The sequence below is a fragment of the Chroicocephalus ridibundus genome, chromosome 4 (assembly GCF_963924245.1).
Source record: "Chroicocephalus ridibundus chromosome 4, bChrRid1.1, whole genome shotgun sequence".
Lineage (NCBI taxonomy): Eukaryota > Metazoa > Chordata > Aves > Charadriiformes > Laridae > Chroicocephalus > Chroicocephalus ridibundus.
Genome location: NC_086287.1, coordinates 49,725,541 through 49,748,955, shown reverse-complemented (window position 1 = coordinate 49,748,955; position 23,415 = coordinate 49,725,541). Strand labels below are relative to the sequence as shown.

Below are 23,415 nucleotides of genomic sequence, written 5' to 3'. Positions count from 1 at the left end.
ATGTTCCTCTGCCCAATAGCTTCCTAGGTCAACAGCTTTGCCATGGTTCTTTGTCTAGAGAGCAAAGTAGTTAGGGGCACGGTGAGGGGACACAACTGTAGCTGAAAGCAGACCAAAGCAGCAAAAGCAGCATAAGAAGGTATAATCTGAATCTAAAACGGTAACTATATAAAGACAGCTGAGAGCATGCAAATGCACAGCATTCTTTGATTCATTCCCCACCTCTCAAACAACTTCTTTAGCTGTTTTCCTCTGATAAAAGCAGTGCCATCTGCTTTTATCTGGAATCCCTACCTTTTGGGTATGGAAACTTATCCCTACCCACATAAAGCATCAAATCCATTACGTGCTGTTTATGAAAACACAGTCAGTTGCTGGAGGGAAGATCACGTGGTTATAGGGAAAATTACTTCAGGTAGCAAACCACACAATACCAGGAAGAAATCAAACCCTATATACAAGTTCTTCACATGACTGTCCTTAGCAGCTGTCTCTTTCCTCAATCAAGTTCCTGACAAAATGCCTGCAGTCTCCCCAGAACGAGCCCCAAGCATAACCGAACACCCAAGTTTCACAGCAATAGTCTAGCAGAATATGTAAAACTGCACTGGGCCTGGGAACATCAATCTCTGGTAGGATTTGCCATGCTCTAATTAAAGGACCATAATCTGTAAAATTATCAGACACATACTGATGGGAATAAGGATGAGTGTGGTGGTGCACGGATGACGGCACTGACAGCATTAATATTATCAGTTGTATTTATAACATTCAAGCTGTAGAGGCAACTTCTCAATGGCAGTTCACTAGTTTAATGTAAAGGACAAATTCCCTTAGGGAGTCTGTGTAGTCTTCATCATTGGAGGTCTTTAAAAAGAAATTAGACATCTGCCAAAAGTGACATGAGTGTAGCTGATCCTTCTGTGGACAGACATATGGGAAGACACAATTCCGGCATCCTTCCAAACCCATAGCTATGTGAGGCTGTCCTTTGATCTGCCTACTTTTTAGCCCAAAGTGGGTTGGTCTCTCTCTCCACAAGCTCCATTTCACCAGCAGTCATTCCTAAAGTGAATATAATCCCTGATAATATGAGTATCACTAAACAGACAAGTAGACAGGAATCAAAAATGCACCCCACAGCTTTGTGGGGTGTGTGAACAGCTTTTAAAGGTTGTGAATAACCCCTCTCCCCCAAATTGGATATATTTAATTCAGAGACAGGATGCCAACAGTGCTAGTCAGGGTCAGTTCAGACAATTTCTCCAAAAGGAGTTGTAAAGTAGGAGCTAAGGCTCACTGGAAGCCAGCAAGCTAACAGAAAGGTGGATGATCATCTTGTTAATTATTTGTCAGCACCTCAGGAGTTGAAAGAAAAGCAACACCTGAATGGCTAAAAACTCAACCCAGAGAGGCAGGACTATGATTTCCCAGCTACGTCAGTGAGCCAACCAGAGTGTCTCATGATCACAAGCAATACTTTGTCCAAAACTGCGGATATATAAAGCAGGGAAGGGGAGGGTGCAAAGCTGAAATATGATAACTTAATCTAAACAATGCCAGAGGGAACAAAGGCCTGAATTTTTAAAAGCTCAGTTCCAATTCATGTGTCCAAATAAAGGTCAGATTATGAAGAGTTGACTACTATGCATACAAGTCTTTGGAAACTAATATCGCTATTAATGCCACAATAAGAATTAGTAAGAGTAGAGAACTTTGAAAAGTGACTTCTGCTTGATTATGCAAAAAGGGCACATAAGGTCTAAGAAAATCCAGCTTTGAGATCTCTTGATAATTGCTCTCAAGTCTGAAAGGCTCAAATGTGTGTCACAGTTTCAAGCTCAGTACAGCTGTTCTGAGCACACTTCAGTTAGCTAGGAATATCAGTCAGCTAAAGGTTATTTCATACTTCTTGGCAATGATGTATATAAATGCCCAAATAGCAAATTACACAGTTTATGATGCTTCTAAATTCATGTATTGGAACTCACTTGCAAATCACCTTCCTCCAAACCTAAAGAGAAATTTAAGGAAAGTAAATATTTCTCCCTTTGCCACAAACTAAAATGATGACCAATGCCAAGATACTTCCACAAATGCGATGTTCTCTCAAAAACATAGGGAAAAGAGCTTTGCATTTGCAGTAGTTATTTAGCTACCTCTGATTTCTAGCTTTAATGTCATTGTACATGTGAAATACATAGGTAAGACAAGTTGTCCCATTCTCTGTCAGGTACATTCAATACCGACAGTCAGCTGGCCAAATGTGTGCTTTCCTTTCCTAACATATGGCCCAATTACCACTTAGGCTACTATGCAGAAATCTTTTTATCAATTAGCACAAACAGTCACTAGAGCCTGGGCCCAAGTACTTATTTGATTACATATCTGCCTAGAGCTGTCTGCACAATAAAGTAAAAGATACTTAGTCTAACACAGGAATCTCTTATTTCTTAAACGTCCCATGCTTGGCTAACTACGAAACATTAGAAAACACAACACATGACAATTCTGTTATGCCCAGTAAGCTGCCTTCCATTTTTATTTGCAGAAGACCCATGACTAGAAACTCCCCTGAGGAAAGAGATCCTAGATAACAAAATGACTATAAGACTCAGTAATGCAACTTGTGGGTCAGGTTGCTTGTATTGCATATACTGCATATTTGTAACTCCAAAACTCAATTGATTTGATTATCCCAAGGCTCCCGGAACCCTCGTTCACTCTTAGCAGCTTCCAGCACCTTCAGTAAGCCAATCCTGCTGTCTCATCTTATTTGACTAGCCACATCTGCGCTCTTTTTTCTTACCAAAGAAGAAAGACTGTATAGTTACTGAATTCCCATAGAGTATATCGTAAAGTGAAACCAAGTCTGAAAGTCTTCAGCAAAACACCACAAGGGTCATCTCTCTATCTGTTGCTTGTCATTACGAACCTAAACACTCACAAGTTGTACAACAGAAATGAAGAAGCAGTTATTTACTGCCCATCAACCAGGGGACCTACAGATAGCCTCTAATGCATTTAATTAGTCAATATCTGTAAGCATTTTGAAGATAAAAAGCAATGTAATGTGCCAAGTATTATTACTATGCAACTACCAGCTCAAAACCACGTTGTCGAAATACAGCAATAAGCTTGTCCTTTTAAACCTGTTCATAATAATTATGGCTGTTAACAACAGATATTGTTCAGCTGAATGAACACGGTGAGACTTCAGCAAACAGCTCTCATCAATCTGACATTCTTACAAACGTCCCTTGCTAAATGTCAAGTGAGATTTCTAGAGGGAAAAAAATGCCTTTCTTCCCAGAAAAGTACAAAGTTTATGCAGATAAGGAAAGAAAGTGAGACAGAAGTGGAAGCAAATAACTGTTTTCAAAAAACTTCCAAATTACTGCCAACTACATAAACTTTTAATAAGGGCTCAATTCTAAGCAGGAGAAAGGCTCAATTACAGTGCTGCAAACTGCATCTTTCGGACACGGATATTACTCTCCTTACAGCTAAAGAAAAAACTGAGAAGACACTCTGATTTTTTTTTTTCTAATTCATGCCTCTGTTCTAGTCCTTTAAAGACTTATATGGAAGTAAATTGCCATGTGATAACCTATTTCTTCATTCTTAAACATCCTAGGAAAAAAAAAAAAGGAAGATAAATACTTTAACTTGCAGCACAGAGGTAAACCATGACACATTTTATTACAAGTTTATTTATATGCACAATTTAAATACACAGAAGGATTTTTCTGAAGGGGCATTTATAATATCCAGTTAATTGAAATACTCACTAGTATTGCACTAGACTTCTAGCTCACAGAATACCCCGCTTACCCTTATGAAAACATAATGAATGGGTGGGCATTAGCTCAGTAGCAAGGAGTTCTTAAAGCGCCATCCCAACACAAACACTCTAGAACTGCCAATATCTCAATACTCTTTTCTGTCTGGAAAGTGAACATTTATTGGTTTTATCAGGAAGATGCTGAAAGAAACATTTTTAAATGGTTATAAAGTACTTTAAAGAGATAAATGTCTAGCATGCCTTATAATGAGCACCCATCTTACCCCTTTCCCATGCATATATTAGAATTAGGATCATTTCCATCATGTTAATGCATCTCATTACTGGTAACATATGTATTACAGTCCTCTATACATGTGGGTTTGATTTGTGCCGTGGCCTTTCATATACATATAAAGCCCTGGCATCAGTTGCCACAAGAAGTAATGTGTCTTCAGAAAAGCAAAGGCTGGTGGTTCTCAAAGACATTTTGATAGTTTAAAGAAATCCAGGAGAAAAATAGTCCTGTTTCCATAAGGCTTTTTGAGATAGTCTTGAAAGACTTCGAGGACTATATTCTCTAGCTAAGCTTACAAAACTTCACAGACACTTCTTGTTTACAGATTTTTTTTTTTTTTAAATGGGGGACAAAAAAGAAAACACGTATTTCCAGGTTGAGTCTAAAATTAAATATGCTTATACTAAAATAGGTAGAATAGTGGGTTTTTTTCATACTGATGGATTCCTAAGTATTAATGACTTATGAAATCACTTAGTCCATCTGTAAATTAAGCCACTGAATTTCCTACCGCAAGAGTAGCTCTACATGACAGGGAAGAAGAGTAAGATACACTTCAAGAGTCAGGTGGATTAACACAAAAATGAAGGTAACTGTTACTCAAATTCAGTCACATACTCTGTTATACTGCTAGTGAGGTACACTACAGATTTGTCATCAACTTTCCAAATCATTAGAGACTAGGCATCAATAGATTCCTGAGAGGGACTTAGGTTTCATTTTTATAGTCATAACTTCTATTTAGGCCAATTTAAAATCGAGATAATTAAAGACAACTTCAATATTTTACAGCTGTGGAATCCGCACCAAGTTTAGCTCTTTACCGTAGTGCTTCGGTGAAGAGATTTCATTTAGGATAGAATGAAGATTTCGGGTCTGCCAACTTTAAAACTTTATGACTTAAGAACCACCTTAAAATATGACTCAGGTAAAAGTAATGCAATTATACACAACAAAGTCTACATGAATCATGAAACAAGAGTTGTGAACGCGTGATATTTGTTTCAACGGGATTTTACTCACTCGCTAAGGATAACCTTAATAGCTCTTCTAACATAAGCAACTAGGGAGTCGGTCACTCTCTCAAGGTGAAATATTCATTGTGCATCTAGAAACTAAACATCATACTGATTTGAAAAGCTCTTTGTAGATCCAAAGCACTATTTACGTTCTGACACTCCACACTAACCAAATCCATCCTCGCAAAAGAGCCCTGTGGTGGAGCAGAGGAAGTGACCAAAACATTAATACACCACAAACAAAAGCCTCATGACTCTTTCTCTAAAAATTAAGGCTGCCTTTTTTGACTGATCAGTGTCTGAAATAAGCCTAGATTATTGTTCTGATGCTCAATTCCTTTCTTACTCAGTGGACCTATACAGCAAAGTAAAGCTACTTTCATCAACATCTCTTCCTAAGAGATTATTTAATGCCCTGAACTTTAGCTAGCTTTTTAGGTCAAAAGTAACAATAGAATTAGATTTGTATATTAGAGAAGTTATTGTTATGAGGAAAGCGGAGGGGGTTGGGGGGGAAGAGGTAGTGAACGCATTTTACCTGATTTTTATTGGCTCGATCTACTTGCCTGTAAGCGTATTAAGCCACGTCAATACGGGCAGCTAATTAAATGCTTCGTTGTTAGAACCATCACCTTATGCTCGCTTAGAGGAACTCGGTTTTAAGGCGGTAGGCAAGGCAGAGTCGGGCAGGTCTCGGCAGCAACCGAGCGCTACGGGCAGCGCCGGGCGGGCGGGCGGGCGGGGAGCGCAGCCCCACGGTAGCCCCACAGCAGCCCCTAGTGCCCGGCGGCGAGCACGGCACCGGCGCCAGCGGCCCCCTCCGCATCCCCCCGGGACTTCTTACCCACCCCGTTCCGTCTCAAGTTGCAATTGAAGGAGAGAAATCATGCTGAACCGGCGTTCCCGAGCCCTGCTGGTGACTTAGTGCTCCGAAAGCTTAGGCTGCACCATGATAAATTGAATTTGGAAATCACGCTTCTTTAAGAGCTATGCATAAAGCGGTTCCAGGTCACCAAGAAAAACTGATTTTTAAACTGCCTACTTTCAATCATGAAAAAAAAAAAACTCAGTAAGGAGTCCAGAAAAAAAAAAAAAAAAAAAACAGCAAAGGGAAAACCTTGACAGATTTGAAGTAGAGATAGGGCTCACTGAAATGCTGTCTTTTAATGCTTGACTCCAGATACAGTCTTTCAAAAAGACTGGCCAGAGGAAAACACCGCTCAGTTCTGCTCCCATAGGGGTGGCAAAGGGCTATGGTAAGCAAAACTTGCAACTAATTTTTGGAGATAAGACAAGGCAGAGGGAAGGGGAAACACTGGTTCTAACTCTTTAGTTGAAACTTGACCTTCTTCCTCCAGACCGAAGGAAAGGGAAAAAAGAAAAAGATCATCTAAAAAAAAAAATCTGCTAGATGATTAACTGCAGAAGTACAAGAAGTTTTAATGTTTTGAACAGAAAATCTACTTCTATTGTAGCAGGAGTGAGTGAGTATGACAGAAGCACTTGAACCTTCTGAATAAACAGGTAAGTGTCTGTATATGTATGCACACCCACGCTCACATTATTTCTAGCTGCAGACATGAGAACAGGAATGCATTTTTAAATAAATATTGTGCTACTCCCTGACCAAAGTCTGGAAAAGTTAACATGGTTCAGTGTTAAGAGAACAATGAAGAAAGCAGACACAAGAGTGGTATCTCTATTTATGAAGCTTTGAGATCAAAACATGAAGTCAACTCAAGTTATTTCATAAAACAAAGTAGCCCAAAGTATTTTGATACAGACACAACCTTGTTCTGACAGTGACAGAACATCATAACAAGATCAAAGTGTTACCAATTGTATTATTTAAACTGTAGTTAGATTTATGTGGAGGATGGTAGGGGCTATCTTGAAGGATTCCGTGACACTTCATCTTATTCTGATTTGGAATTTTTTTTTTTACGTTTTCAAATTTTCTAGAGGAAGAAAGTATATATACATACCACTGAATGTATACACTCTGTTTCAGTTTTGTCTCTATCATGTCTGAGAATTGAAAACTTTAACCCCCACCCAGTTTCCTCACCTCTTATCACATTGTCAATTCTTAATGCACTGATTTCCAAAAATAGAAGTCAAAGCCACCATCTTTATGAACCTTCCTTCCCCATTTCACACAAACAACCTCTCCTGATTATACTGTTGTGATATTCATTTTACCTAATGCAGATGAAGCCCTAAATATAGAAGTAATTTTAACAGTAACTTAATATTTTAAATGTATCCTCTGTGCGACAACAGAAGTGCAGGGGTAAAAAGTTACCCTGTTCTTCTGTGCTTCAACTCCAGCTACTAAAGTCCTAAATGTCAATATATTTGCTATGTAAGCAGCACACACACCAACAGCGGGAAGGAAATCTACTTTTTAATCATAGTTTTCTATTTTTGGATCCTCCTGTCAAGTTCAATAGAAAATTACATCCCCAACGTTAAACGCTATGGGATAGTTCAACAAGTTCTACAGGAAAGTGCTATATTAATGTTTTATTATATTCCATAAATTTAAGAGTAATCAGCATGTAGTCCTATTACTTTTCAATGGAAGCCTATAATCTTCATATCCATTAAATGCCATATGGATCTTCTTCAGGGGGCAGAGATTCCTCTAAATCTGTGACTATAGATTCATGCACCACAGCCTAACCTTCTTTAGAACTCTTGCTACAGGGGTTATTTTCATAGAATCATAGAATTGCCTAGGTTGGAAGGGACCTTTCAGATCAGCTAGTCCAACCATCAACCTAACTCTGACAAAAACCATCACTAAACTGTGTCCTTAAGCACTATGTCTACCTGTCTTTTAAATACCTCCAGGGATGACGACTCAACCACTTCCCTGGGCAGCCTGTTCCAATGCTTAATAACCCTTCCAGTGTAAAAATTTTTCCTAATATCCAATCTAAACATCCCCTGGTGCAACTTGAGGCCATTTCCTCTTGTCCTATTGCCTGTCACTTGGGAGAAGAGACTGACCCCCACCTCTCTACAACCTCCTTTCAGGTAGCTGTAGAGAGCAATAAGGTCTGCCCTCAGCCTCCTTTTCTCCAGGCTAAACAACCCCAGCTCCCTCAGCTGCTCCTCATGAGACTTGTGCTCCAGACCCCTCACCAGCTTCATTGCCCTTCTTTGGGCCCACTCCAGCACCTCAATGTCTTTTTACCAAACACTGCAAGTAGATCCTTGCTGGGAGCAGCTGGCTGGACTGCTGTAGGGTCTCTAAGCCCCAATGCTGCTGCAAGGTCTGACTGTTCAGAATTTTACCTGTCAGTGTCCTCAGAGAGCAGTGTCAGTCCTTCAGTTTCCCTACGCAGCTACAGAGCAATTAAAGCTGCACAACACCTGCATGGGGTTTTGTAATATTCATCTCTATTATTCAAACTGATCCCGTAGTTCTGCTTTTGTTGTTTCTACCCTTGCGGGAAACACAGTCAACCTTGCAATTCCAGAGCGTGATTTGTAACATGATGTATTAGCATAAACTGCAGTACAGACTATGGCTGGATCTTCCCACCCACTGCAAACCAGAGGCTATGCAAAACAATGGAAAGCAAGACATCACCTCCAATACAGCAAGTCAGAACTTCATGGTTGATTTAATGACTCAACTCTTGCTTAATGCTTCTCAAATTATTCTTGGACTAGCTGGTGTGGAAGAGAATGAGTCAGAAGTTGCTTGCGTGTTTCATCTCCATCCTTACCAGCACAAGGCAAGCAAGCAAGGAAGCGAAGAAAAAGAATGAATTAACAGTGGCAATGCTTAGAAATAAAACCAGAACTAACCTTTCTAATAGTCTAGTTCCTCCTTGCACTTTAAAATGACACAAAGGCTGCCCAACTATCTTGACGTGGTGATTCGCTTTTATTGCCCTCTCATCCAACATGAATGGCAGTTGCATCAGTTCTAGCCAGGGCTCAGTGCAGGTAGTTAAGATGTAGGCATCTCCAACGTGATCCATTTCTCCATCCTGTACTACTGTAGTATAATTTTAAACTTATTTGGCCATTGAAGGTAATGCAGAAGGCAGCAGCAAGGCAACACTACTGTTCTGGTCCTCACTCCTACCTGTGGAGGAGCGGCTTAATAGAATAATTTTGGCTTTAAAGGTCACAGGTAGTAAAAGATCACATCTGAACCACTGTTTTGACCCTTACTGCATTGCATGGATTGTGCATCCTGTTTTGTTCCAGTTCTGCCAAGTTAAATAGTATGATCTCAGAAGGGAGGTATTGCTTTCTCTCACAAAATGACTGAATTTTAACAGCCATTCAACAATAAATTCAAAAAAATGATTACTGCTTGCTGAGTGCCAGCAAGTAGAGATTGAAAGCCCAGGCAAGTAAAAGCATTTCTTTGTCTTATGAAACTCAGGGCACTGTATGTATAATGAAGTGCCATTAAAGGTATTTGTTACTGTAAGACAGAGAAAGCAAGTTAATCAGAAATAGCACAAGTGTCAGGAGGACACAAGGTGGTGGCAGGGAAGCTTATTTCTGTCCTGAGGGGTAGTAGCCATGCACTGGGGGAACAATTTACCAGCTTAATGCAATAGCGCAATAACAGTTTTAGCAGTCTATAGAGTATATAAATCTATACATTCTTTACCCTACAGGAAAACAGGTCATAGAGAAAGCAAAAGCAAGTAAGACAGATCACAGAGTATCTGCATATGGTTATAGTAGATCAAATACAAGGCTGTTCTAACCACAGCTACCTGAGCTTTCGTGATGTCAGGCACAGAAGAGTCTGCCCCCTCCAAACGGGCAGAGCACTACCCTAGATTTAAAGGCAGTGCATATTGTCTATTCTATTGGGGGTTAGTACGTCTAATGAGGAAGGCAACAAGAATATTGAACAAGAATATACATAAACAACAGAATTCAACAAAGACTTCCAATTTGAGGTTAAAAAAAAAAGGCCAAAACACATTAGTTTCATTTCCTATCAGCCACGCGCCAACTCCTTCTCAAAATTAACCTCAAGCCATAAAAATGAGAACGGGGCAGGGGGGAAGGAAAACTTTAGAGCTCAAGTAGCAGACCTTAAGATAGGATATTAAAAAAAAAAAAAAACAAAACAAACCCCACAGTTTTAAGGTAGTACTCTTGCCCAAAACATTTTTAGTTTAGCTATGATAGCTTTTTGTTTTTTCAACCGTATTAGCTGTTTAAGGGGTTTTACCTCCTAACATAATAGTTTCCATAAAAAGTAGGAGCACGTTCATCATTTGTTTTAGAAACTGAAACAATTAAAGCGTTTCCCTTCCTTTGCAATATTAAAAATTCAAACAGCGTACACTAACAGAGGGCAATTTCTAGTCCCATTACTAACAACGGTATAAAGCCCATGTAACCTTAAATTCTTAATGTTTTCTAGTGTCTGTGTTATCCTACTAAAATCAAATGCAACACCAGGGCCTTTTGTGGAAAACATCCTCCAGTGACCTTTTCTCTGCTGCTTCTTGTAGTGCTTACTGCTAGGCTTAAATAATTAAACATACCTAAGCCTGAAGTGATTGCAGAAATGCACCTACATTTGAAAAGTACTATTTAGACAATAATTTGTAGAACAACAACTGGAGGCCAAATGCTTATTCTCATAAACTGACATCCTTATTGGAACTACCTACTCATTTCCATTGCCTGAGGGCCTGGACAAGATCATGAAAGCGGCCGTCTAGTACACCCATTACAGTTAAACAATATGGAAAGAAAGAAAGAGACAACTATAAGCAACATTCAGAAGGAAAAGAATTTAAGTGTTAAAAGCTCAGGCATTGTTTCCGGGTAAAAAAGGAGAGCACTCTTATTGTACAACAGACATCTAACCTGGACAAAATAACCTTATGAAATAATTACTTACGTTACATTTAGAAATCTGTGTTTTCTCAAATATTCATAGATTTAGAAAAATCATGACTATCCGAAATGCACTTTCTCCTCCCTCAATATAACACAAAACTCACTTCCAGTGGCGAAGTAAATGTTTACAAATATCAGAGTAGCAGCTTTATCCATTTCTACTTCCTCTGCATCCTCAAGACCGTCACTTTGCTCCTGAAGTTTCCCTCCCCATATCCCAAAGCACAAAGAGAAGGGGGGTGGTGGGGAAGCATAATTCCTGCTGACAACACCAGAAAGAGTTCAAACTGGCTCATCCCTAGCCAGAGACAAGGAGGTAGGTTTATGTCACAGACAGATAAGAAATGATGTAGTAAAGCCTTTGACACTGTTTCCCACAGCATTCTCCTGGAGAAACTGGCTGCTCATGGCTTGGACAGGCATACTCTTCATTGGGTAAAAACCTGACTGGATGGCTGGGCCCAACAAGTTGTGGTGAATGGAGTTAAATCCAGCTGGTAGCCAGCCACAAGTGGTGTTTGCCCAGGCTCAGTGTTGGGGCCAGTTCTCTTTAATATCTATATCAATGATCTGGACAAGCGGATTGAGTGCACCCTCAGTAAGTTTGCAGACAACACCAAGTTGGGTGAGAGTGTCAATCTGCTTGAGGGTAGGAAGGCTCTCCAGAGGGATCTGGACAGGCTGGATCGATGGACTGAGGCCAAAAATATGAGATTCAACAAGGCCAAGTGCTTGTTCCTTCACTTGGGTCACAACAACCCCACAGAGCACTACAGGCTTGGGGAAGAGCGGCCAGAAAGCTGCCCAGTCAAAAAGGACCTGGGAGTGCTGTTCAACAGCCATCTGAATATGAACATCTGAATATGATGCTGTTGACCAACAGCATCCTGGCCTGTATCAGGAACATTGTGGCCAGCAGGACCAGGGAAGTGATTGTCCCCCCTGTACTTGGCACTGGTGAGGCCCCACCTTGAATATTGTGTCCAGTTTTGGGCCCCTCACTACAAGAAAAACATTGAGGTGATGGAGCAGGTCCAGAGAAGGGCCAGAAAGCTGGTGAGGGGTCTGGAGAACAAGTCTTATGAGGAGCAGCTGAGGGAGCTGGGGTTGTTTAGCCTGGAGAAAAAGGAGGCTGAGGGCAGACCTTATTGCTCTCTACAATTACCTAAAAGGAGGTTGTAGCGGGGTGGGGGTTTGTCTCTTCTCCCAAGTAACAAGCGATAGGACAAGAGAAAATGGCCTCAAGCTGTGCCAGGGGAGGCTTAGGATGGATATTAGGAAAAATTTATTCACTGAAAGGGTTATTAAACATTGGAACAGATTGCCCAGGGAAGTGGTGGAGTCACCATCCCTGGAGGTATTTAAAAGATGGGTAGACATGGTGCTCAGGGACATGGTTTAGTCGTGGTTTTGGCAGCATTAGGCCGATGGTTGGACTCAAGCTTAAAGGTCCCTTCCAACCTAGATGATTCTACGATGAAATAAATTAGGCTTCTGTACTGCTAGACCTCAAAAGCTTCCGTTAAGATCCAGACGGAATAATCATTGAAACGCTCATGATTCACAGCAAAGATTTGATTTCAAATGGGAAATTACATTACATCAAAGTAAGTCTTTTGGACAGACCTTTTTCTAAGTTTCCTCTGTCTTTCTACATTCTGTAAACAAGTCTAGTAGAACATGTACACTCATAAATGAGGTGTTTCATACATAGACTTAAAGCCAATACTCTTTGAAAGTTCCACACAAGCGTTCACAAGAACGAGCTCATGGAATCAAGGAATTTCCACGCTCTCTTTCTAAATTTCTATTCTAACACTTCCTATGTGTTAGAATTGCCCTAGAGAAGAAAAAAGTTCAGATGCAGGTAGAAATGCAGAGATTAATTTCTCTAAAAACAGGACAGATCTAAAGCAGTAATCCCCAATTTTTGACAATGCACATAGAAGAAATTGGTATCCCAAGCCTGCATACTATAGAATGAAGTTGAATATATCTGGACGCGGGTGTGGAACTTCTCTATTCACCTAAATGAAATGAAAGATCTCACATCTCCGCCTACTTCAGAAAAAGAGTATAATAAAAAGAATTAAGGCAGATTAAGAGACTCTTTTAGGCAGCTTAAGACCCTTAAGCACACATTCTCAAGCCAAGTATTTGTATTATAAGAAGTCTCCTAGTTACCTCTCTCAACTGTCACTGTTTTCAGTATTGTATAAAGCTGCTTAAACTATAAAGCTGATTGTCAAGGGAATCCCAGTTTGAAGGGATCTTTTGTGGTTTGAAAGGGTTGTGACTTCTGTAAAAAGAGGACATCAGGTTACTTCAGCAAGCCCTGAATATCAATGACAAAGGAGGAAAAGGGAAGATAACAAGTCAGGCTATACTGTCTCTCCCTTACCACTCAGCTAAATTGCATGGTAGTTACCAGACAGAGCCAAGAAGGACTAGGGCAATCCTTGCTCCCCTGAAGCTACTTTGTTCTCCAGTAAATAGTACAGATACTCTGCTGCAGGTCACAGGAAAACAAGAGGCATCTACGAGGAGCGCTGCTACAAACAGCCCAGGCCACTGCAAGCATCTACTGAAACTTCAGAGGCAAAAACCCCATGTGGACCAGGCATGATATGAAACATAAAGCAGAGAAAGAAAATGCATGGTATTTACTGCCTGACAACCAGGTTATGTTAATCCAGCTATACATTAACTCAGCCAAATTCTTTTGCATATTCTAGAGCTGATAATATAAAGCCATTCACAAGGTTTTTTTAGTAACAAAAAATCTTCAAAGTTTTGACTTACATGTTTCAGTGGAATACAAGTGGGTGATTACATAAAAATTGACGCAGTCAAATATTCTAAGGTCTAGCTCACAAACTCCAGAAAGCATAATACTTGGTTTTCCAGAAGTGAATGAAAATACCTACCCATTCAGTTATATTACTTCGTACTTCCTTTATGATACAAATTTTGAATGCATCAGTCATTTTATTTGAATGTTATCTCTGGATACTTAGGCTTTTGCATCCTTACCTGAGAGGGATGATTGCATAGTTGAACAGACAAAGAACGTGACTTTAACATTTACAAACCCATTGCAATACAATAATTGAAGAGTCTGTGGTGAGGCAGTATTCCCAGGAAGATATGTTCTTACTTGATATTTATTCTTACTCAATATATATTCCTTTGCTTAAGGAACTGTAGCTCAAATTTCCTATCAAAGTCCAAGGCTTAAGTTTTCAAAGCTTTTTCAAGAGATCCAAATCCCTTATGGAGTTTTGATAATGCCCCTCCTGTTATTAGTCTTTCACCATCTACCCTGTTCAAAATAAAAATGCAGACTTGGGACCTGACTAAGTGGCATTTCTGAAGCATATGCTTGAGATGCTTAAAAAAAAAAAAAAAAAACATGCTACAGCCTGTTTTTCCCCACCCAAGCTGCAAAATACACTCTCACTGCATGCAAAAGTAAAATTTTCTTCCGTGTCTGTACAGTGCAATCCCCACTTGTACCCTTACAAGAATATGAAACTACTTTTGTCTTTGGGGTAATCTCTGCACTACTTCTCCTTCTTTCTTTGAGTTCACCCTTTTCACTCTGTTCTCTCCTGTTTTTACTGTTGAATCTTCTGCTTTCCAAGCAAGTTTTAAGTAAATTGTAGGTAGATCATTTAGCTTTGAAGTGCCTCATTTTTTTCCTGAAATAACTGAGGGTATAGTGAAGATTTATAGGTTTACGTGAAATGCACAGTTATTATAGTGAGTAGCTCCAGAGAAAAGCCTATAAATAAAAACAGGTTGAAACAAACACAGCCTCAGTGTGAGAGCCTCTGTAGAAAGGCCTAATCTCAGTTCACCTTCTCTTTGTCCCTTCAACTAGAAGCTGCATGATGCTTTCAACAATGCTTAACTGATGAGCAATAAGGGGGGGGGGGAAGTCACACAAAGAAGTGCCATCCCTAGCTTTACCTAATAATACCAAAATGATGTCTTACTGGTTTAATAAGCTGGTGAGCCACTGCCTATGTAGTGCAGAGCATTGCTTTTCTTTCTTATTTGCCAATTTCCTTCTGGGACAGCAGAAAAGACAATAAAGGTTATATACTAGTAGACACATTAGAAAAAGAAAACCAAGATTATATGGAAAATATGCCTATGACTTGATAGGTCCATGTTGCACTGATACGATTTTCTCCTACAACTAACAATAGAAAGGAGAGGACTCTTTTGCTCCCACAGGGAGTTAGATCAAATTAAGCGAACAGTTCCAAAAAAGTTACACCTCACTCGTCTGTATCTTTACCTCATACCAATTCAGTTATTTCAGAGGAGCTAAATAGAGAAGGCTATAACCCTGTTCTTACTCTTGTAAACAGGATGAACAACAGGACTGGAACTGACAGTCTCTAATTACTAGTACGTGCTGGACTTCATGAGCACTTGACATGAATTTAACCTACCAAAACAACATCTTAAATTATCAGAGGTTAGAATAATGAGCCTCGTGTAAAATCTCCCTGATGTAGGTTGCAAGCTCAAAGCTATGTCAAAAATACAGCAACAGAAGCCCTTTATATTTGCAGTTATGAGCCTCATTTAAGCATACTTTTGTTTTACACTGATGTTTCTGCTAGCCTGTGCAATGCACAAACAGAATACCTACATTGATAGCCAGTTGAGTAAAGAAACTTTGTCAAGTTACAAAATAATAGTTGTCCATACAAAGTTTCTTGAATACACACCAGGAAGAGACCTAGATTCCTTGCTATAATTCTGCTTCTGTGGTATATGTTCTGAAAAAGAAAATCTCCGGTTTCTGAAGAAATCTCTGCCCACCACCCTCCTCCAGAATCAATAGGATTCTACTTTATGTAACCACTCTAAGTTTGGCAGCAAGAGCTCTAACACGGCAGCATCTTGCAGATTTTGAGATACAGGAACAGTAAGTTTCCTCCTCAGCAAAATGAAATAGCTGTAGAAGACTCAGCATACCACTTGGGCATTTGAATCTTAACTTTGAGAACATCACCATCACTATTTTGCCAACCTGAACAGTAACAGCCTCTAGAAGCAAATACCTGCTTATGTATACCATGCTCTCAACACTCGTCTTTTGGACCACTCCTGAAAGCTACAATGTCCAAGTCAACTTTTTCTCATATCTTTTGCATTAATTGCATAAAAACATATGCAACTCTTACTACTAAAAGATGCCTTCTTGGCTGCCTCAATCCATAGAAGGCGAAGTAACAGGTAGGACACAAAGGCTGTCTTTCCTAAACAATCTGAGTAACTGTCCTTTTGAAAAGCAAAGATTAAACAATCTCTGAAGCAAACTTCATTTTCACACTTTCAACTAGGAGTACTGAAAGCAGAAAATTAATTAGTTTTAGTCTGCTGCTTAAGAGTTTTGAGTTTAACATGTTTGTTTGCCAGCCCAGGAACTGGAATCTTGAGTTCTGAGTCTCCTCCATTCCTAAACCTTATGCTTTGACACAGAATGATAAGAAATGGGAAGGAGAGCAACGGGGATACTTTACTGTAGTCAACTAACTTGTAAACTGAAAGGATAAATTTGTAACTTCATTTTTGTTTCGTAAGTGGCTAAAAGCAGTACATTTTACTTACAATTAATTCTCTTAAATCTCTTACTTTAAGAACACTAACTCTACCTGCAGGAATTTCCAGTGATTGTACCATTTGTCGTTACAGAAGTACACGCTCATAAGCACTGTGTGTTTACTGATAAACTACTCTTTTGTGGCTCCTTATTTCAAAGCCAGGCCCATTGTCATCATATTAGTGTAAGATAATATTGCAGACCAACACCATGAGTCAGCAATCAAAACGATGTGTTCTGCCATCCCACAGAGCTTGTTCTTTTGGTTCAAGTCCTGGAATTGCTGGTACATCTCCTCTCTCCCATCCTCCCCTTGCTTGCATGTCGCTGCAGAGCTTCAAGATTGACTTACCAGTTGTCAGCCTAGCTTGTTTCAGAAGGAAGGAGGAATTCATGTGTAAAGTACCCTGGGTCTTAGAAACACAGAAACATGTGCTGGATAAGCTTAGTGCCTGGTTGGCTGACTTCACCATTGAGAAAAGGAAGCTGCTCAATTAACTGGAACTAAGGGAAAAAGAAATTTCAGTTTTCTTTGTCTTTCACTTATTCTTAAAACATTATTTAGATAATTCAGCTCATGAGAATCTCATTGTACCCATATTCCTGCTGAGAGACTTTACCTATGATACGCCTGCTGCAAGACCCTTGCGGGCCTTTCCTTCATATTTCAGCAAGATGTGCAATGCATAGTGGATGGAGCTCATCCAAGAACCCAAACAGTACAGAGAAGAAAGCATTTTCCACATTAGGTAAAACTGAAGGCGTATGGGGCTTTACACTATGAAATGCAATTAAAATGGAAGGGCCACTAAAATGGAACACTTGACGTTCTTTTCACAGTTCTTTTTACCTGAAAAAAACACAAACAACAAACCAACAAAAAAACCACACATGGTCCAACTGGTGCTCAAGCCTGTTCCCACATAAAACCTGCCAGCACTGAGTATTATCCATTTCCATTCTTGCCGTAAGAATAGCAACAGTATTAGAAACCGAAATTGATCTCATGGTATAACATGTTATGTTGTATACAACATTGTGTATATTATAAGACATACAAACAAAAATAAAAGAGTAGCAAATATGACAGTATAATTAGGAATTCAGACTTGAAATTCAATAAAAATTCCAATCCAAATCTGCTAAACCAACAAAACTACTTAGGTAGGGTTGGGGCGGGAAGAAGCACAAGGTTTCCCTCTCCAGTGAATCTGTTAAAATGTAAAATAGCCACCATTTGCTTTAGTCTGCAGTATATAAAATACTACTACTTGCAAAAAAAATCCACACCAGTCTCACTTCTGTAGGGTTGATGATCAACAGAGACAGATGATTAATAACACCTGGACACCGTATCAAGAGTGCAGTAACATCTTTTCCAGCATACAGGTGACTACCCTCCCACTCAGTTTAAGATATAATTTAGTAGTGTTGCATGCCCTACACATCAGAATACATAGAAATACTAACGGAGCAAATGTGCTGTCTTTCCCCAGAACATGAAAGTTGTTTCATCTCCAAGCAGAACATTTCTCCCCTGCTTACATCCACTCAATGTCTCTGCTTTGATAGTCTCATTACATACTTCAATTCTAAAACCAGGGTAAGGCTCAAAAAAAAAAAAAAAACCAACACAACACCAAAAAAACCACACATACTTTTTTTTTAAGCCCTTATTACACACAGATTGTCTCCTATAGTTAAAAGGGAGCATAGCTCATTGCCTGGTGAAATAGATGCATGTGCTACATGCAATAGGGCTTGCGGAAAGTATAATAAGGGAAAACTGCAAACTGCATCCTACCCAGAAAGAGATTTGTTTGTCATAATCATATGGAGTAAAGGCACATGCAACACAGAGCATCACTTCCAGAAAATGAGGGGAAACACACCTATAACCAGTTCTCCTTTCTTCCTTAATCCCTCTGTAAAGCTATTATGCAAAACCAGTGGGAAATAGAGGGACTGACTGACAGGATGCAATAACAAAGTGATTTGATTACTCTGAAGCAGAGCCTTTTCATTAAGTTTTTAGCTTTACAACACAGGATCTATTACAAGAAGGGTCATTACACTTCTTTGTACCAAATGGACCAAAGGTCCAACCTATTTGATGTGTCCTTGTATTTATAAATCTTACATAAGTCCCCTTTTCTTTACATGCATTACATATGTATACATACAAATACAAGCTCCTCAACATCTGATTATTCAGTAGAACTGTATTTTGATCCATCTCTTTTTACACTAAATAACCAGCTATGCAGTCTTTCAAATAGATGCCATATCCTTAGATATTATTCATTCATATTCATGTAATTGAGAAGGAGTGAGTACCTAGCAATTCCATTTGGAGAACCAAGCATCTTTGAAATGTATTTACAGATGGTTTTCTCACCTCCTTGGGAACGCTAAGTACTATCAGTGCAGCAATAAAAACCTCAACTACAAGAGCTCCAATTCTATTGCAATGCAATGGTATTTGATTTCTATTATTTAATGGAAAGACGGGAAAGGCTACAACAGTCATACTGTTCCTGCAGAAACTGCATTGAGGGGGTGCGGGGGGAGGATAAATGCCAGGTTTAAACACTGAATAGCACCACAGCCGAATGACTGCTAGACCTCCAGAAATACCGGAGTACCATGAACCATGCTGGATGAGGTATTTACTTTGGTCACCTGAGCACTTGGTAGCACCACCATACCAAAAATTAAGGGCCCACAAGAACTCATTTGTTATTGGCACTCTGTTCCATATGAGTTATTACTGTTTGGCCCCACATATTTCATAAATTCTGTATGCAAAAAAAAGCAAGCAGCAGCATTCAAAAGGTTAACGAGAAGCAAATAGATGAACTTCACATAAGTGATGCACAAATCCTCAATTTCCATTCTGCTACCTTCTACTTCCGCTAACAGCGGCAGAAGCAGCTTTTTACTTACATATTCATCATTCCAGAGCCGACTGAAATGCAGAGAAAAAAACTAGGCAAGATTTATGAAAATATGGAGACTTATATTGAAGATATTGTATGAGCATGGTTTTTGCCCATTCTAAATACTTTCCAAATATTTTAGCTGGTTTAATTAAAAAAAAAATATCTCTCCCTAGAAATTCTAAATAGCTTTGCAATGAAAGGGGGTTTCTACTGCTATTTAACTAACATTTTCCAGCACTACAGATCATTATTTTGCAAGCATTTTTACTGTGCAAATGGCAGTGGGAGAAGACAAAAAAAAAGAAAAACGGCAGTAAAAAAGGGATACAAATTACAAGCACAGACTTTACAAACACCACACTCCTTATGCACCCTGTACTCACGTTTTAGCTTTTTTCCCCAGCTCAAAAAAGCAAGCAAGAGACAGACAAGGAAACAGAAGGGGTAGACAAACCTTTGGACTTACCTTTTGTGTGGTCCCTCTGTAAACTTCTCAGAAAGAAATTTACATTCCCCCAGCTGGATTTGATTCTTTTTGCTTTTCTTTTTCTCGAGTCACACCGAAGCAAAACAATTAGTTTTCAGAGGTTCCATTTACTGCTTTTCCATCCCCAGCAAAATGCGTCCAGGAGACTATGCCAAAAGTAAGCCCAGAACTCAAAGGCAATTGGAAAAGGGAGCGTAGGGGGTTGCTGAAGGACCAGATTGTGGAATTCAGTAGCTTGAGCACAGAAATATCCTACTGCACAATATACCTGGCTTCTCGCTCACCAAAAAACTGTAGTGCAAACTGTCAGTAGTAGCCTCCAATAGCTGCTGTGTGTGCTGCAGATGGTATGTCTCACTGTTACCTTCCCAGATGGGTAGAGGATTCAGAGAGCAGCAAAACCAGGGGGTCGCCTCCAAACCAGGTGGATTGCCAGCCACTCATTCAGTCAGTCCAATTAATCAAGACAAGAACAGCTCAGTCACCAGAGGTATCTCCTTCCAGGGTGCACAGGATTATGGCAAGGTTATTAATCTTGCTTTGCTGCATCCCCCCCACCCCCTACATTCGGCAGCCTGCACCGAGATGATTGCCAGCTCTGTCTCTGTCCCTGTTCTACTGCATTTTGCTCAGCCCTCTGTTGCTGCAAGTGAAACACAGAGGAGGGAGGAATACTAATAAGGTGGTTAGCTACAGTTTCTTTAAGGCATTCTGCATACTGTGTGTGCGTACGTGCGTGTGTGTGTGTGCATTTTCCACGGGGCGATCTGGATTTCTTTGCAGTTGAAATAGGACCTGTTTCTACATCAAAGTCTGAATTAATCTGGATTATCACTTAATGAATATCAGAGCCACCAATTGTATTTTACTTAGGATAAGAGGAGGGTACTAAATGGTCTAGAAGATTAGGACGGCAGTAGTGGATACGGGGAGGAGGGAGTGGGGGGCTGGGTGTAGAAACCACACTACACCCAGAGGAGTGCATTAGGTTAGAGAATTTGTTCCAAAGCAACTCATTTTAGCACTTATTTAGAAGTCACTCTTATATCCTGTAGCACTCAGAATTTTAAAATCAGCACTACATTATCCATCTCTAGATTAGACAGCAATATGCAGAGTCGAGTAAATATTTTTAGAAAGGGAAGGATTTCTGGCAGGAAAAGAAAAATTTAAAAAGTCAGTGGAGGCAGACATCCAGCTCTGCATTTATGAAGGTGCTTGAAATTCCCTCCTTTACTGAGAATTGTTCTGCTGAAGCCTTTCACTTGTGAAATGAGTTCAGAGTTCTCAGTTTAATAGCCAAAACAGATTTTTTTCATGTATTGTCTAAGTAGCTGACCTGCATTGGTACATGAACCTGGGTATTCTCTTGTGGCAAGTACAAGTCCTAGCTGTAATTCACTCCCATGAGATATAAAACCAGTCATATTGCCTTTGCTTTCCCACGGGTAATTCGGAACCTCTGCATCAGGTTCAGGATGCGAGCATTGTTGTCTCACATGGCATCCATAATTCCAACTTTTTGCAGCAGATGACACTTTGAGACTCCTTCAGGAACCTGAAAGCAAAAATAAACCATTATTCAGAGTCAGCTTGGGGATTACTACAGTAAATTATAACCCTGTGGGACTCGTAAGGAACCGGTTCATAGGACTGAGTAACCAAATAAACTTGACAGAGCTCCCTATTGAATGGGCTACATGAAATGATTTTGGTGCTTCATATCACAAAAAGAGCTACCACAGCAAGTTCTAGTAACTAATCTGTGATTGAACAAGTACAGAGATGGGAATGCCTGTGTAGTTTTAGACAGCCCATCCATAGGCTAGCTGGCAAGGAAGCCTGGATGCACTGACCGTAGCAGTATTACTGTTTCTGTAGCACACAGGACTGCAATCTAGTACAGCACTGTCCATAAGCACTGTTACCACAATATTTAATACTAACACCAAGTAGAAGCCTTCTACTGGTAAATAAACCCTGCAGTTTTGACAGACTGTGAACTTACAAAACCACACAGCACAAAAAGGCTGGATCTCCACAGTATCTGGAAAGAGAAATATAGGGCACTGTAGGGAACTGTTTCAGAAGATGGAAGACCAGCCCTGTTCCACTAATCACACATAGTCACTTGGGCTTTTGTTTGCTTTTTCAGCTTAACTTGCATTATAATTTAAATCTGAAATGATTTATTTATATGAAAGTCCACAGAACTAACAGGAGACACTGTAAATTGTAAATGTTTGGTTTTTTCTTTGCTGAAATTATTTCTTTTCTCCACAACCCATCTTATTCCCAACACTGCATGACACCTTGTGTTTCTGTTTAAGGTCCAAAAGGCAAGAAAACAGCATTCTCGTTCGTCCACAAACGTAACCAAGCCTATCCACATAGGAATATAAGCAGCCATAATAGCTTGGACTGAAGGTCCACATAGCCAAAATTTTGTCTGTGTTGGTCACTGTCACAGACAACCATCAGATCAAGTGAAGCAAATAGGGGTATTTCCTCAAGTACGTTATCCCAATCTTTAATTATCTGTGCCATAAGGAGTTGCAAGGTCAGAGACATGACCGCTCTGCGCACTTGGGTATACCACTCACAGCTTCATAATCTTCTGTCATACCCTGCCTCGACTCATTTCTTCATGCTGAGAAGCCCTGATGTATTTAGCTGTCCTTCATATTGACTTTGTTCCATTCACTTGAACACTCTTGCCACAAACCTTTTCCACCTTGTGCAGTATCCAAAATGCCACAGGCATGCCACAAGCTTAGAGCACTACATTGATACTTTATGTTTTGAGAATACATCATCCCAGAACACATATTAATGAAGCTAACGGTTCATCTTCTACTGTGGCATGAGTAATTTGGCTACTCTCAGAATATTAACTTTATAGTGACATAATGTTTATAGTTCTAACTAGTCAGCTAAGCTTTTATAAGACAGACCTCATGTCTAGACCCAAGTCCACTGTGGACAGCTTTTTCACCACCTTAAAGTGGTTTTTCTAGGTGCAGTCAGAATGTCTTGAGTACATAAAAAAAAAGTTACACCAAAGCTAATTAAAACAATTTACACATCTAGTGTTTACAATCCATGGGACTGGAACAACAGCAAGAAGAACTAAACTGACTTGCATTCGAATTTCCATGACACAGATTACGTGTTAAAGATTAAGTGTTGTGCAAGAATAAATTATTGTTTAGAGTATCTTCCAAGTATTGCTTATCATAATCCCAAAGGTGTGCAGGCAAGGACATCCATCCTATCTCATCTGTCCTTACAACTGTGTTAAAAACCATACCACCTGCTAATTACTTTTACGTTAATCAAAAGGAAAAAACATCCTTTGCAC

The 23,415-nt window shown here is 39.7% G+C and overlaps 1 protein-coding gene across 6 annotated transcripts in view; it reads right to left on the bottom strand.

Annotated features, from left to right (window-relative positions):
* LRRC4C (leucine rich repeat containing 4C) overlaps window positions 1–20,678 on the bottom strand; it is a 563,896-nt gene extending 543,218 nt beyond the window's left edge. For all 6 annotated transcript variants that reach the window (XM_063332672.1, XM_063332664.1, XM_063332667.1 and 3 more), the window contains exon 1: window positions 20,034–20,678. The gene's annotated coding sequence lies outside the window, so the exon portion shown is untranslated. The remainder of the gene's footprint in view (window positions 1–20,033) is intronic.
* Between the last annotated feature and the right edge of the window lie 2,737 nt (window positions 20,679–23,415).